General features: G+C 45.9%; 1 protein-coding gene across 1 annotated transcript in view; it reads left to right on the top strand.

Annotated features, from left to right (window-relative positions):
* The window catches only part of KCNIP3 (potassium voltage-gated channel interacting protein 3), an 82,326-nt gene that overhangs the window by 34,286 nt on the left and 30,608 nt on the right, over positions 1–17,432 (top strand). The window lies entirely within an intron of this gene.

Below are 17,432 nucleotides of genomic sequence, written 5' to 3' on the forward strand. Positions count from 1 at the left end.
CCCCTCAGAGCCAGGATCTCAGGGCCAGTGGGCAGAACACGCCCTGGCAGAGGAGTAAACAGAAGCCGGCTTCTCCAGCTGTGGCCTTTGCCAGTATGTAGATGTGTCCTCGGGCATGTAGGCTGCTGGCTGGGGGCCAGGCCACCTCTTGGTGGTGGAGATGCCATAGAAGAGGAGAGGGCAGAGAGCGGGTCTCAGCATAGCCCAGAGGTTTCTAGAAAGGGTAGGAGGGGCCTGGACTGTAGGTCTGGCTCTGCTGCTTACCAGCTGTATGACCTAGGGCAAGTCACTTTACCTCTCTGAGCCTTAGTTTCCTTGTCAGTAAAATGAGGAGTGACGACAGAACTTTCCTTTCTAGGCTGAGGCAAGGATTGAGTAAGATACAGACATAACGTAGGAGTGCCCAGCACACGATGAGTGCACAGTAAATGCTCTGGCTCCTGGCTTGAGGCTGAGCCTCAGAGTGGCCCCAGCCTGCCGCGACACACTGATATGGCTGTCATCGAGAGTACCTGGCTTCTGAGACTCAGCCTCATCTTGCATTTTAATTAAGAGTCCAGGGTAAGACCAGGACACCAGCATCTGCTCACATGCAGTCCTCCACCCGGACCCACTGGGCCTGGGCCCGCCTGACTCACACTTGACAGTGTCAGCCACCCTGGGTGTTGCACTGGGAGCGCTCACGCGCCCCGAGGTGGGCCTCAGCAGCCCATTTTACAGATGAGTCCTGTGGTTCCGGGAGGTTGGGCAACCTGCCCAGGGTGACCTAGCCAGGAGCGCCCGGCTGTATCTGATTCCGCAGCCCGTGCGCTTGGGGAGCCTCTGCATGGGGGACACCGGGAGGAGCTCGAAGCTGCAGCCCTGGGTGGGCCTGCGGGGGGCCGCCGGGCAGGGACCCCTGTGTTAAGTGCGTGGCTGGCGCACACATTCACAGTTAAGCCGAGTAAATATTTACAGCCATTATTGCAATTGATTGCCTTCGATCCTGTGTGCTGCTGTGAGAGAGGCCTGCTTACTCATGCTTTCTTAAAAACAGCCTCTTCTCTCACACGTCTTTAATAATTCAGCTCCTAATTGTCTCCAAACGCAAACCTGAAAATGCTAACTCAGGGCCTTTGTCCCTGGGCTGCTCCATCTCCCGTCCTCCTTGCTGGGGGTTGGGGGGGGGGGGGACTCACCCCTTTTCTGCGGCAGACCCAGGCCTCCAGGCCCCGCCTGTGACCGCTTCCGGGAGGGGCTCAGCCTGCTGGCTGCCAGTGTGCCCCACCTCTGGCTGTTGGCAGCAGCCCTGAGCAAGAGAGCCTTGGAGTAACTGAGTTGCAGGGCTGAGTGGGGAGGAGTCAGGAGCAGGAAGGTGTGGCTGTGGCTCCCCAGGGAGCCCTGCAGGCTGAAGAGTAAGGGGGGCAGGAGGGAGGACCTGGGGGCAGCTTGAGGTGACCACGGAGGCCAACCCTGAAAGGGTCTCACTTGAGACCAGTGCCCTCAAGGGACACACTTGAGGCCAGAAACTGCTCCTGCCCTGGGCTAGGCGGGTAGGTGGCTGGTGTTGCTCCCTGGCACCCCCTGGGGGCCATCTCCATAACGGGGAGTCTGGGAGAGTGGATGGTGTCCCAGACCTGCCCTCCTGGCAGCGTGACTGGGGCTCCTAATAGCACCACTCTGAGCTCTACTTCCCTTCTTCCTCCAGGCCCAATCACGGGAACACAGGGGTTCTAAGAACATTTGCCTAACCTTCCCCCTAAGCAGAACATCTGCCCGCTGAAATCCTCATGGCTATGAGGGCCAGGTCCGGTGAGGCAGACACCATGGCAGGTGCAGCAAGGAGGGAACCGGTCTGTGATGGCCCGACCTGGCCCAGTGGCCAACACTGCAGAGGGTCTCTGGGCCAGAGCACCAGGACTGTGGCTCTCAGTCCCTGTGAGGTCCCTGGGCTTAAGAGGGATCCATATAAACATAGGGGACTCCTCCATCCTCCAGCTCCAGGCCAAGACCACCCAGCTGTACATTCATTTATCAAGCTATCAAGCTTTTTGGCCAGGTGCTGTCCTGGGCCCTGGGGAAGTAGAAGGGATCTAAGATCAAAATCTCTTTAGTTTATAGGCTATAAAATGAGGCTGATATATAAATTATATATTTGAAAGTAATAGGGCTCCAGAAATTACACAGCACAAGGAAAAGGGGCAGAGGGCTCAGGGAAGGGCTTGGAGGGAATGTGTGACATTTGAACAGAGATGTGAAGCGGGGAGAGAAGAGCCTAAGGGAAAGCTTTTCAGGTGAAGGGACGGCATAGGCCAAAGCCAGAGGTGGGGGCAAGTGAACATGTCTGGAGAACTGGGAGATGCTCAAAGAGGTCACGGGTCAGGGCAGAGTAGAGAGGATCTGTGTGAAGCCCAATGTGGGAGGCTTTAGCTGTTGGTGGGAGTAAGGCGGAACCCAGGGATTTGAGCAGAGCAGTGTAGGGAGCCCAGGAGCCACCTCCAGCTCTGAGCCAACCCTCCTGCTGCTGCTGTGGGAGGGTGGCAGTGTGCTTGTGGCAATCAGGCACACAAGCTGGGGCAAGGTGCAAGTGATGGAGGTGATGAGAAGGAGGCTGGTCCTGAAGGCATTTGAGGGTGGAGCTGAAAGGATTTGCCAACAGATAAGTGGTAGGATGTAAGAGAAAGAGAGGAGGTTAAAGATAATGGTGAGGTCAAGATATTTGTCCTGAGCATCTGGAGATCTAAGCAATTGTTCAGGGTGGTGGGAAACGGAGGAGCAGGCCTGGCGTGGGATGCGGGAGGTGGAGTGCTGGAGGTGGTTCCTCAGCTGTAGCTCATTAAGTTTGAGACATCTAAGGACATTCTAATAGAAGTGTTGAGGCAGTTGGCAGTTGGGACATGGGATACTTGGGGACTGGAGAGAGAAAGTTGGGGACTGAAGAGAGAAAGTTGAGAATACACGGGATTTTTAATTTAATTTTATTTATTTATGAGAGACACACAGAGAGAGGGGCAGAGACATAGGCAGAGGGAGAAGCAGGCTCCCTGCAGGGAGAGACTGATGTGGGACTTGATCCTGGAACTCCAGGATCACGCCCTGAGGGAGGGCAGATGCTCAACCGCTGAGCCATCCAGGCATCCCCATACATGGGGTTTAAAGCCAAGGGCCTAGCCAGGTACACACACGGAAAGGTCTCTGGCTCCTATGCCCATCCCCTGACATCTGCAGAAGGTTTCTATTGTTTATTCTATTCAAAAAAGCACTTATCCATGTTCTGGAAAGTGACTTTCATCTTGTTCTAACCATTGGTTGTGATGAGGGCCCCCAGGTTTTCATGCTTCTTGATCTCTATGTGGGCCCTTGGCACTGCTAGGCCTAGCATAGCAGGAGTACCCACTGGCCAGGGCAGGCACTTGGCCCATCCGGGCCAATGAGAACCCTTTCCAGATCCTTTGACAGTGAATGGCCCTGTGTCTGGAGCAGAGATACAGTGACACAGAGGCATGGCAGCTTCTAGTACCCAAGAATAGAGCCATGTGGAAGAAGCCATTTGGGTGTGAGAGGTGGAGAACAGTCTGAACCCACGTTTCTGGTCATTCCTGTCCTTTTTCTCTTCCTGTGGTTTGGTTTAAGAGTAAATAAATCCCTTTGCCTGAGCCAATTTGATCAAGGGAGCCCTAATCTCAGCCATCAGATGGAGAGAAGAGGCAGGGACAAGAGCGCCTGGGGAGGTTCAGAACACAAGGGCAACACAGATTCTCCTAAGCCCTGGGAAGACTGACTACCCCCAACCAGGCCTACAAGGAGCACAGGACACACAGGTAACCGGTTTCAGAGGCCAGGGCCACATGCAGTGCTGATTGAGGTCAGTACTGACAGATCAGTACTGGTGATCTGATACTACTGAGTGCATCGTTTAAATAGATATATAGGGCCTGTATGGGTTCACCTGGATTCCTGACAGAGGTCTGACTATTGGTTTCCTTGATTGTTGATTCCTCCACTAAGAAACTTAGGGAAACAATGAATATATGGGTGAGGTTCATGCACAGCCAAGTTGGGTGGTTTTGGGGTTTGTGGTTCAGGGCCTCCTCCCCATCCTTTCCTTGTATTCTGGGTACAGCCTCCACGAGGGCCCTTGTTTGGGACCCAGTAAAGCATCCCTACCAAAGGATAAACCAAATGGCACACAACTGTGGAGCAGGATCCAGTGGGCATCTCTGCTTGGGAGCTTGGCGAGTATCACCTTCACACTTCCTCATTGCATACACCCTGGGAAAGGAGGTGGTTAGGAGGATTGAGAGCCTGCAGGTACTTTACTTACATTAGATAAGGGAGATCAGGCCAAGTGACCACAGTACACACTTGCTTCCAGTTCTCCCTGGAGGGACAGAAAAGATAACCAGAAAAGAATGAAGAGGGGTACCTTTGGTGAGCCAGAAATTGTGAGGAATCCCCAAAAAGGCAGAAAGCAGATGGGATCACACCAAAGAGAGAAGCCAAGGAAAACATAGTGCAAAGGTGTGTCGAAAATGCCGTGGCTTTCAGACTTGGGTAGGTGGCGACAGAGGGCAGAAGGGGTGCAGAAGTAGGATCTTCCGGGGAAGAAACCCCCTCGCCCCTCCACCAATCCCTTGTCTTTGCACAAGGGTGCCTACCCCGGATCAGAGCTAAGTTTGGGCATGTGGACTCATGTGGCATGAGCAGTGCCCAGGGTGCCTGGCAATGTTCAGGGAGCACGGAGAGCCTAGTCCCAGAAGACGAGCCACAGGTACACCCTATGCATCAGCCACCCCACCCTGCCTCACCCTCCCTCCAGGGATAGAGCCACATGTACTTTACACGTAGACCCTGGACCAGTGCCTGAGAGCCACCCAACATTTGAGGAAAACCAACACCATCAAAGAGAGGCATTAAGCTCAGAGAAATGAAGAAGCAACACCCAAATCAACAAGAGTTATACTAAGACAAACAAAAGCAAAAGAACAGAATAAGGATCATAAATGCCCTCAGAGATCCAAGAGAATATTATATACGTACAAGAGAATTACAATCTTGGAAGGAAAGCGGATTGCTGAAATATGGGAATGTGTCCTGGATGAGTGAATAGCAGAATGGTTGCCCTAAAAAACAAATTAATGAGCTTGACTCTGTAGCCTAGAATTTCCATCAAGTTATAATTACTGAAAGAGAAAAAGATGAAAATATGACAAAGAATTGAGTCATGGGGCAGTTCTCGCAGTTTCAACTTGCAACTAAGAGGAATAAACAGGGATGGAGAGAACAGAGAGGAGGAAATACCTGTTCAGAGAAACTATGGGAGTCATTTCATTTACTCTTCCAGCAATGCAGTGAGGGACCCCGGGGAGAATGAAGTGATTTCCCTGGGGCCCCACAGCTATCCAGAGGATCCACTCCTGGTTCAGCCTCCCCCCTCCCCACTGAGCTGGGGGCCACACTAAAGGAAACGTGCTGGCTGTCCTGAGAGCTGACATGGTAGGATAGTGTTTCTCCAAGTGGGGCCCATGGGATAGTAGCATATGGCACGTGATCAGGGAGCCTGTGGTCAAATACATTTGAGAAGTACTAGTCAGATGAGAGTAAACAAATTTTGTTTTTGTGACCTTTGGGAAGACTTTTGGCCTCGACTTTCCTATCTGTTCAGTGGGACTCATAATTACATCCCCGGCTGTCTCCCAGGGTTTTTTTTTTTTTTTTTAAAGATAGATTTATTTATTTATTTATTTATTTATTTATTTATTCATGATAGACAGACAGAGAGAGAGAGAGAGGCAGAGACAGAAGCAGGCTCCATGCCGGGAGCCCGAGGTGGGACTCGATCCCGGGACTACAGGATTGCACCCTGGGCCAAAGGCAGGTGCTAAACCTCTGAGCCACCCAGGGATCCCCTGTCTTCTAGGTTTTAAGGCTCAAAAGAAACAATGCGTGTGACATTGCATGTACGATTGTACAAATATAAACTATCCTGGCTTGTGTGAGTCCCGTCCCTAAGCCCTCTGTCTACTTGTGCTTCAGCCTGTGATGTGCAGCTGTACAGACTCAGCTTCTCAAACATCATTTGGAAATTTGCTCCCCAGAGTCTATTCTTTCGGTAAAAAGGCTTGTGGTGAGAGGAGACAAGGGTGTTCACTGCAGGGCATGTGTGTCTGAGCCTTGAGCCCTGGCCCTCAGGTAAAGCAGGACAGCTGGAATCCATCTGCCACCATGTCAGCAGGAGTGGGGCTGTGTGTGTGCCTCCCACCCCTCAGGCTGCTGCCCTGTGTCTTCTAGATACTTAAATCTGGGGGGCTGAGGGCTGAAGAAGGAGACTTGACCAAGGAGTTGAGAGGCCTGGGCTCTTGTCCCCACTATGCTACTGTGTGACTTCACAGCCCCCTGCTGGGTCTTACTTGTTTCATCTGTGAAATGAAAGGAAATCACTGCAGCCTCTCCTACCCCCAACCTGGTCATGCAGCAGCTAGAGAGGTCATTATAAGGAAGAAGGCAGGGCAGGGACAGCAGAGGAGGGAACAAATGCCTCATTGCCCTTGAGATAAAGCCCTTTCTGAACCCTTACCTTGACCCTTGACTTCCTGGCCTCTGGCTGGCCCTGCCTCTGTCCCCTGATCCTATGGCCTCTTAATACCAGTTTGCAGTCTGACCCACCCGCACCCTCCCAACCTTGACCTGCTCGCTCCAGGTCACACTCTCCTGCCCTGGAGCTACATGGTCAAATCCTCTTGACATTCCTCTTTGCCTTCAGACCTGGGCTTGGAAGTGTTCCAGCTCCTCTGGGAAATCTGTCCTGGGCCTTGGGTTGAGATGGAGATCTCCGCAATATGTCTTCCACCACCGTCTTTGGCCTGCCCCATTATAATTATCTCACAATCTGTCTCCCCCTCTAGAATGTATGCTCCTTGAAGCCAGCAGCCACGTGTGACATGTTTAATGCTGTATATTCTAGGCACAGAATAGACAGTAAAATATTTGTTGAATGAATAAATGCATGAATGAGCCTGGCCTCCTTCTAATTCTGAAATCCTATGTCTCTCTGGATTGAAGAGAGTTTCTTTTTATTTTTTTTTTCTTTAGATTTTATTTATTTATTCATGAGACACACACACACACACACACACACACACACACACACACACACAGAGGCAGAGACACAGGCAGAGGAAGAAGTAGGCTCCCTGCAAGGAGCCCCACATGGGACTTGATCCCCAGTCTCCAGGATCACGCCCTGAGCTGAAGGTGGCGCTAAACCACTGAGCCACTGGGGTTTCCTTTTGAAACCCTGAAAAGAGTTTCAAAAACCACTTTTCCTCCTCTGGGCCTAGCAAACAGACTTCTCTGGTTCCTGATCCCTCTTGTACAATGGCCTTGCAAGCCATCTGAGAAGGGAGATGTTGGACTGTTGCTGAGGACCTTCTTGGAGCCCTATGCTTCTGGAGAGTACTAGGAGGGGCAATTCCTGCATTGTTAGTCATGAGTGGGAATAGTAACAGAGGTGTGAAAATGAGACAATGTTATGCACATGAGTGTCTAGGAGAGTGGCTGGCATATATTAAATGCTCAGTATATGAAGCTGCTACTATTCTTATTCTCCAATTCCTTCACTTCACTGAGCTCAGGGAGAAGTATGGATTGGCTGACTTCCCAGCTTGAGGGAGGAGGCAAGGGTGGATCTCAGATCTGGGATTTTCAGCTCCCAGCCCAGGGCTCTGGCTTCTCCACTGCTGCTTCCCATCTCAGACCCCAAGGTTTTGGTTCCAAGCCATTCGTCTGCATCAAGCTGATGCAGGGCATCTGGAATCAGCACACCTCCCTGAGCTGCCAGAGGCCACTACAAGAGCTGAGACACCAACACCAAGCATCCCGGATGGAAATTCCCCAAGACACCCTTGGGCCCTCAGCTTGAGAACAAACAAAGAAATGCTTATGTCCAGACTTCTTCACAGATCAGCAGCAAGGATATGACTTCAGAGCACTTAGCATCAGTGTCATAAAACATGAGGATTGATGACCCCGTGTGACTGGGGTGAATGCCAGGGAGAACAACCAGACTCGGAGTTGGCCAACAATGCTTCCTGTGTATATTTGGTGCACAGGGTCCCGGCCTAGATTCAGCAGAGCATTAAAATGACATGATGCTAATTAACATGGGCATGGAGCCCCTGTCATGTGCATGGGTACACCTGATTCTCACGACAATATGACGGGGTGGGCCAGGGGCTAAGGAATGTTTATCCCCCTTTGGAGATGAGGAAACCAAGGCCCAGGGAGGTGAGAAGCAATATAGGTTAGGTGATACAGCCTTTGATCTCCTGATTACCTGATTCTCTTGCCAACACAGAGAGGTGGGAAAGCCAAGTTCAGCCAAGAAAAATTCATTTGCCCAAAGAAACATGGTTGACATTGTATAAACTATAAGTGTCTGCAGTGAGGTTGCTTAGAAGAACTATACATGGCCTTAACCAGTCCTATCATCCTGAGACTGGTTGGTTCATCTGGCCTGGACCTGTAGGGTAAGAAAAGACATAGGAAGAGACTATAATTCCTCCAAATGATAAAGGGAATAGGAATCTTCTATCACAGGGATGTAAGGAGTGGCATAAGGGGCTCTGAAGACAAGGCACCCTCAATTGCCTCTTTCCAAAACCTGTTCACTATTGCTAGACTCTTGTGAATCCTTGGGACAGTAGATGGAGATTTGGATATGCCTTGTGTGCAGATACAGGAATGAAGAGAGATCCTCTCTTCCTGGCCAATGTGTAATCAAACATGGTCATTGGGTAATTGAAAGAGTTTTCCTAAGTAGGCAGTGAAGAGTCTACTGTTTCATAGTGACAGTTGGAGACATGTCCACATGCCAAGCAGCTCAGTTCTCTCATGCCTTCTCAGTCATTCTAGACCATGAGAATCATAAGAAGAAGAATTGCTCAATTAAGGAACATGAAGTTCCTTTCCTTCCAGAGACCACTGGTCCTATTCTGGGGATTCTCAAGATGCTGAGAGATCCCATGATGCCTGTGAAGGGCAAAAGCTTATTCCCAGAGGCTGATTCCGACATGGTAAACTCCATCTCTATAGCTAGTGGAATGTGTCTACTGATGACAAAAATCTCTCAGTTTTTGTGTAACTCAGAGTATCTTGACTTGCCCTTCATTTTTGAAAGACATTTTTACTGGGTATTGAATTATAGGTTGACCAGTTATTTCTCTTTGAGCACTTTCAAAAAATGTTATTCCACTATATTCTGGCTTCTATGGTTTTTGTCACGAATACCATCATTTGTATTATGTCCCTGAATGTCTTTTTTTTCTCTAGATGCCTTTGAGATTTTTTCTCTACCTTTAGTGTTCAGCTGTTTGACCATTATATGCCTAGCTGTGGTCTTCTTTGTATTTATTCTACTTTGTGTTTTTTTTTTAGAGCTTATTGAAAACACAATTTGATATCTTTCATGAATTTTGGGAATTTTTCTGCCATTGCTTCTTCAAATTCTGATTCTGTCTCTTGCTCTCTCTCTGCTTCTTCTGGGACTCCAATTACACATTTGTTGGGCTTATTTACTTTGTCCCACATCTTCCTTATATTCTTTTCTGTTTTTTTTTTCTCTGACGTTCATTTATAGTCCATTCACACTTACTGTAATTATTGATGTGGTTGGATTTTCATAGGTCATTTGCTACTTGTTTTCTATTTGTCTCTTTTTTATTCTCTGTTCTTCCTTTACTGCCATCTGTACTGTGAAACATATATTTTTAGTGTATCATTTTAATTCCTCTGTTGGTTTTTAACACTGAATTATTTCTACTTCCTCGCTTAGTAGATCTTTTGGGGATTATGATATAATTTTAATTTATAACAGTTTACTTCAGAATAATATTAACTTAATTCCAGTAAAATATAAAAGCATTCCTCCAATATATTTTCTTTTTTCTCTCCTCCCATATGCTATTAACATCACATATATCACATTCATATATGTTATAAGCCAACGCATACAGTGTTATAAGTATTGGTTTGTGCAAACATATCTTTTAAAGAAATTAAGAGTAAAAACAAGAAAAAGTTATATCTACTCAGTCTTTTTTTCTTAAAAGATTTTATTTATTTATTTATTTATTTATTTATTTATTTATTTATTTATTTAACAAAGAGAGCACCAGCAGTGGGAGCAGTAAGCAGAGGAAGAGAGAGAAGCAGGCTCCCTGTGGAGCAGGGAGCCCAATATGGAGCTCAATCCCAGCACCCTGGCATCATGACCTGAGCCAAAGAGAGATGCCCAACTAACTGAGCCCCCCAGGTACCCCTTCTTAAAATACTTTATTTGCAAGGGGAGAAGAAGAGGAGGATGAAGAGGGACACACAGACTCCTCACTGAGTGCAGAGCCCAACGGGGGGCTCAAAATTAAGAGTTGGACACTCAACCAACAGAGCCACTAGGTGCTCCTTTACTCACTCTTTTACATTTTTTCACAGAATATAAGTTGCTGGCACCCTTCATTTTCCCCCCTGTGGATTTGAATTACTTTCTTTCAGCCTGAGGGACTTCCTTAAGTATTTTATTATTTTTTTATTTTTTTTTTATTTTTTAAGATTGTATTTATTTATTCATGAGAGAGAGAGAGAGAGGCAGAGACACAGGCAGGGGGAGAAGCAGGTTCTCTGCAGGAAGCCCAATGCAAAATTCAATCCCAGGACCCCGGGATCACAAACTGAGCTGAAGACAGATGCTCAACCACTGAGCCCCCCAGGTGTACCGCTTTAGTATTTCTTCTAAGGCAAGTCTGCTAGCAATGCACTCTGTCTTTGTTTGTCTGGGAATGTCTTTATTTTGTCTTCATTTCTGAAGGATGGTTTTAGCTAGATGAAGAATTTTTGGTTGATAGTTTTTTTTTTTCTTTCAGCTCCTTGAGTATGTCATTCTACTGATTTCCAGCTATTTCCATTATTTCAAATGAGAAGACAGCTCTTAATCATATTTTTCCCAGTGTGTGATGTGTCATTTTTCTCTTGCTGCTTTCAAGATTTTCTCTTTGTCTTTGTATTTCAACTGTTTGATTGTGATGTATATGGGTAGTGATATCTTCATGTTTACCACATTTGGAGTTTTTTGAGCTTCTTGTATATGGAGATTTATGTTTTCCATCAAATTTGGGAATTTTTGGCTATTATTTATTCACAGGTTTTCTTTGCTTCTCTTTCACTCTCTTCTTTTCTTCCAGGACTCTCAATCACATTTATGTTAGTATATTTAATATTGGCCTACAGGTATCTTAGAATCATTTCATTTTTCTTCAATTTTTTTTCTCTTTGTTCTTCAGATTGGATAATTTCTATTGATCTATCTTCAAGTTTACTGATTCTTTTTTTCTGCTAGCTCATATCTGCTATTGAGTCCCTCTAATGAATTTTTAAATTTCAGTTATTTCACTTCTCATCTCCAGAATTTCCATTCATTTCTTTTATATTTCTGCCACTATATTGAGATTCTTCATTCACTATGTCATTGATCACACTTTAAGTCTTTAAATATGGCTCTTTAGTTCTTTGAATATATTTACGATAGCTGCTTTGAAGTTTTTCACTGCTAAATCCAACATCTCACCATACTCAGAGACAGTTTCTACTGACTATTTATTTCTGAAGCATGAGTCACATTTTCTTGTTTCTTGGCATGTCTTGCAATTTTTATTTAACACTGGGTCAGGCATATGTGCAGCTTCATGTGGTAGATGGTGTCTGCTTCCTCTGCAGGTCACCTGTGTTGTCAGGGTTGGAGGCAGTGAGAGACAGATGTGGGTTCCAGCTTGTTTTCACTTTTTCTCACTTCATATCCATCCTTTTCCCCTCTATTCTGATCCTGCTGACCTCCAGCAACTTCGGGCATATATAGAGACAACAGCCTTCCATGGACTTCTTACCCAGCACCCCCAATTGCATAAGGTCTTGTTCTTATTATAAAGCCTCTATTCCTTATCACTCTATATTCTATGTTCTATATCTATATTCTGGATCAGTCATAGTGGTTTTGCTTCCATGATCAATCCTAATGATGCAAATTTCCAATTCTCTGTTGAAATTTAAGCTTCACCTTTTCATTCATTTTGTCCATTTCTTTTTCTATTTTTGAAAACATACTAATTATAGTTATTGTGAAGTCCTTATCTACAAACTCCAAAATCTCAGTCATACCTGTGTTTCTATAAAGTTCATGATCAGCCACTTTTCCTTCTTCTACACATGTCTCATACTTTTTTATCGCATGCTGAATGATATGCTTGTTATGCATGTGAATGATATGTTGCATGGGCTCTGGGTTAGCTTCTGTCCCTTGAAAGAGTGTTGAGTTTAGTTTTGGCAGGCAGTTAATCTCCTGGCAAACCACACTCATCCTGTGAAAGCTTGCATTTAGGCTTTGCTAAGGTATATCTGTTTTAACTTTCTTCTTATTTATAGAATGTAGCTCTTAAGTCACTGTTGTAATTCTAAAGTATGGCCTTTCTGGGACCTAAACAGAAAGCCTAAGTTGTTCACCAGTTATTTGGCTGAGCTCAACCTTCAGTATTTCCTCAGGCTTGTATAAATTCCAAAATCTCTGTTTAGCTATTAGTTCCCTCAGCCACTATTCTCTATAAGCCCTCTTGGAGTCTCTCTATGCTCATGAAGAGCCTAACAATTGACCAAGGGATCCAAGAGATGTTTTCATAGGGGTCTGTTCCTTCTCTGTAGCTCCCTCATTTCCAGACACTTGCCCTCTCAAATCATGGCTGCCTTAGCAATCCTGAAGTCTGATCTCTATTTCCTCCATCCAGTGTGACCACCATGCTAGGAGGTTTTGCTGCCCGGCATTTTGGAAAATGTGCTCAGAAATAAAGAAGAAGTGAATGTGGGGATCATGTAATAGGATTCTCAAGGATCATTGCCCTATGTTAATTGATGTCCAGTGCCCACATATAGTTGCTTTACATGTTTTGTCCAGATTTTATAGTTGTTTCCATCGATAAGGCAAATGTGATGCCAGCTACTTCATCATAATTGGAATCTTCCTTTTCTGCACTCAATAGGGCTGAGAGAGGTAATGTCATTTGTATAGGTAAAACACAGATGTGTTCAAACTCACCTATGTTCTTGCTTATTCTCTGAGTGTCGATAACATGTACAATGAATTCCTTTCTCTGTGATAATAACAGAAGCTTCAGCCCTTACTGAATACCTCAAAAGGGTGAAAGGCACTGTTCTAAGTACTTTACATGCAGTAATTTATTTTACACTCATAATCACTCTGTGACATGGGTATTATCATTCTCATTTATAGTTGCAGAAACTGAGTCTTGTTGAAGCTAAGTTACTTGCCCAAGGTCACATGGCTAATAAGTGGAAAGCTAGGGTTTGAACCCAGGCAGTTTGTCTTCAAAGTCTGCACTATTAAGCAATATGCTACACAGTCATTTAAAAACAATCTCGGGCAACCCCAGTAGCTTAGCGGTTTAGCACCACCGTCAACCTGGGGTGTGATCCTGGAGATCCAGAATTGAGTCCCACATCAGGCTCCCTGCGTGGAGCCTGCTTCTCCCTCTGCCTGTGTCTCTGCCTCTCTGTGTGTGTGTCTCTCATGAATAAATAAATAAAATCTTTTAAAAAACCCAATCTCAATATTTAAAAACTTGTTATAGAGGCACCTGTGTGGCACAGTTGGTTAAGTGTCCAACTCTTGGTTTGGCTCAGGCCATGATCTCAGGCTCATGGGATCAAGCCCCATGTTGGACTTCACACTCAGCATGGAGTCTGCTTCAGATTCTTTCTCCCTCTCTCTCTCTGCCCCTCCCATTCATGCTCTCCCTTGCGCTCTCTCTCAAATAAATAAATAAATAAATCTTTGAAAAAGAATTTCTTGTTATAAGTTAAAAGAAAAATCACTGTAGGAGCAGAGCCTTAAAAATTAGGCTCTGCTAGGCTGCATTTGGAATATGCAGAATCTATAGGCTTCCTTCATTTCTGTCAATGAAGTTCCCTCCTTTCCAGTTCTTCAGCCTTTACCAAGGTGCAGGCAACCTTCATCTTTCACCCAAGCTCTTCCCTGTCCTCATCATAGGCTTCTCTGCCTACAGGCTTGTTCTTAAAGCAGCAGGGCCAGAGAGGAAAGGCAGGAAGCTAAGCTAAGGAGTGCTGGTGAGGACTGGGGCCAAGAAAACCAACCCAACCATTGGGCTGGAGGATAGAATAACCTGGAGGTGGTGAGGAGAGCAGCAGAACAAAGAGCTGCATTCCTCAGCTGGGGACTGAACATTTATTTTTTATTTTTATTTTTTTTAAAGATTTCATTTATTTATTCACAGGAGACACACAGAGAGGCAGAGATATAGGCAGAGGGAGAAGCAGGCTCCATGCAGGAAGCCCGATGCGGGACTCGATCCCAGGACTCTAGGATCACGCTGTGGGATGAAGGCAGACACTAAACCGCCAAGCCACCCAAGGACCCCCTGGGGACTGAACATTTAGAAGGAAGCTCCAAGTAGCAAGAGTGGCATCTGGCAACTGGCAAGTAGCAGGCAGACATTAGGCAAGGCAGGGGCCCAACAGAGTCAGTGGTCAGCACACGAGGTGGATGGGGGGGCAGGGGTTGTGGGGCACATCACTCATTTCTCTGTGGTACTGCCTTCAGGATATATTCAAACCCCAGCTTTGCCTCTTATCAGTGGTGAGCACCTCTGATATACACAGTGGTATATATCTCTTAAGCCTCAGTTTCTCCTCAGCTTCATGGAACAGAAAACCTGAGTAATGGTGACTTAAATGAGATCAAGATTTAGTTTTCTCAAGCAATAACAAATCCAGATGAATGTAGTTGTTAGGTTTAGTTTGGCAGCTCAAGTCATCATAATTCAGTAAACTGTGTCCTTCTCTCCTGGCTCTAGGTATAGCTATCATAACCCATTCCAGAAAGAAGTGAAGAGAAATAGCCAAAAAAGGGCATATGACACTGAGTCTGTCCCACTCCTTCAAGGTGGTTTCCTAGGAGCCCCACTCAATGACTTCTGCTTATAGCTCACTGGCCCAAACTGTGTCATATGGCCACCTCTAGCCACAAAGGAAGCTGGGAATGTAGTTTTTCAGCAGAGTGCATTGTTGCCCTCAACAAGATTAAGATTGTGTTAGAGAGAAAGAAGGGAAGAATAGATCCTAAGTCTATGCAACCAGAAGTCTCTGCCACAGGGGTAATGGTGTTATTTCCTCCATAATTAGGGTCGACATGAAGATGAAACCAGGTAATTCTTGTAAAGAATCTCTCAGATACCTGGCTCAGTCCATAGCAGGGAATATTCTCAAATTTGAGGAATTTTTCAAATAGCCCACCTAAGAAAGTTCTCCACAAGAAATTGACTGTAGAGTGCTCACCAGGACCACCCACAAAGTGAGGGCACAATAAATATTTGTGGCATTGTCTTATCTAAGCCCCATCCAAGGAGAGAGCATTCGTTGAGACTGGTGAAACATAGTCTGAAGTAGGGCGTTGGGAAGTGTGCCCTCCTCTGGGACCATAGAGCTTTCCAAGTTTTCTGCTAGTGCAAGTTAGGAAGGCCAAGAGTTATTGTGGGTCTTGATTATTCACAGGATTTTTGGGGCCAGACTTCTACCACACGGTAATTCCCTCAAAGACTTGGTCAGTTTCTGGTCCATTTTCTTCTAGTTGGTTCTGTGTTCAGTGACCACTACCAAAGTTCTTTTCTGAATACAGTTCTCCCATAGCTACTTTATTTCTTGGCTTTCTTGTTCTACCCATTTCTGTCTCTCACTTGAGGCCGTTTCTGTTTGCCTGAAAATTTGGCTGATAAATCTTAAAGGACCTTTGAAAAATGCTTTCTGCAACCATCTCATTTCTGTTGTTTGGTCCAAAAGTATTTCCTTTTCCAACATTGTGAAGACTTCAATATCTCATATCTTCTTCTTCCTTTCTACCTCTATTTTCTTTTATTTTTTTTTAAAAAAAAGATTTTATTTATTCATTTGAGAAAGAGAGAGAGTGCAAGCATGCAGAGGGAAGGGCGGAGGGAGAAGCAGGCTCCCCACTGAGCAGGGTCTGATCCCAGGACACTAGGATCATGACCTGAGCTGAAGGCAGACGCTTAACTGACTGAGCCACGCAGGCACCCCTCTACCTCTATTTTCAAAATAGCCAGCTCTCACCTCACTTCATTTCTTTCTTTAAGAGATTTTTAAAAGTTTCTTTCTCCCTTAACATCTCAGGGTGAGTGCTCCAGCTTGGTGGACGGTTCTGTTCCATGTGGTCATTCAGGGAGTCAAGTCCCTTCCACCTTGTAGCTCCACCCCCTCCTCCCCTTCCAGACTTGTCATCATCTGCATGGCTGAGGCTGGTCATCGACATGTCTGGGTCCCAGCCAGCAAGAAAAGAGAAGAATGATAAGGAGACTCACTCACTGACAAGGCCTCCATCCCCAGAGCAGCACCCATCCTTTCTACTGTTAAGAACTTAGTCATATGGCCACAACTAATTGCAAAAGGGTCTGAGAAATGCTGTCACCACTGAGCAACCATGTGCCTAGTTAAAGCTTTTTTACTATAGAAGAGAGGCAAATGAATTTTGGTGGAGAGCTAACAGTATTTTCTACAGTAGTGCTCTCATTCCTCTTGCCAACAAGAGATTTAGGCATGACACGTGAAATAATTCCAGCCACGAAACACAAGGAAGTGTTCATGAGAAGCTTAATGGGTAAGTCTTCTTCACTATAAAAAAGAGAGAGAGAGACATAGGAAGAGATGAACTTGTCTTTTCCAGGACACTGTCATGTTAGGATGTGATGTCTAGAACTAGGCATCCATCTTGTGTCATGAGGGGAGCTGGTTGTGGGTAAGGTTGACTCCTATCCTATGGTGTCCCCTCCAAGGTGTTTCTGGCTCTGAGGAAGTGGGCATCTATAGGAACAGAGTCCCTCATGCTTGTCTTGGGTTGCTTTCACATCCATTGGCTTGTTGATTCTCACAGCTCATTGTTTGACAGGCAGGTAAATGTCACCAAGCGAACCCACATTATAAGAAGGAAAGGGAATCTCAGAGAGGTGGTGTGCCTTGGCTAACTCTGCTGGTTAGGGTTAGAACTAGGGATGTGGCCCTGGTTCTCTTGGGCTTCCAGTCTGGTGCTCTTGTTAGTGATACCAAGACAGCCTCTGCTGAAATAATTGGAGGAAAAGCATTGTCTGACATCCCATTAGTTATCTATAAATACATTGAGGCAGGTGCTACTTATACCTTCAGAAAATTTACAGTCTGGTGGGAGAACAGAAGCAAATAAACGAACACATAAGTAAATAGCTAAACTCACATTTTGAGACCTGCAAAGAGGGAAGGGGACTAGCAGAGACTAATAAAGGCAAACAGGTCAGGGAAGACACTCCACAGAAGTGACATTTAAGCTGGGACCCAAA

The sequence above is a fragment of the Vulpes vulpes genome, chromosome 8, assembly GCF_048418805.1.
Source record: "Vulpes vulpes isolate BD-2025 chromosome 8, VulVul3, whole genome shotgun sequence".
Taxonomy (NCBI): domain Eukaryota; kingdom Metazoa; phylum Chordata; class Mammalia; order Carnivora; family Canidae; genus Vulpes; species Vulpes vulpes.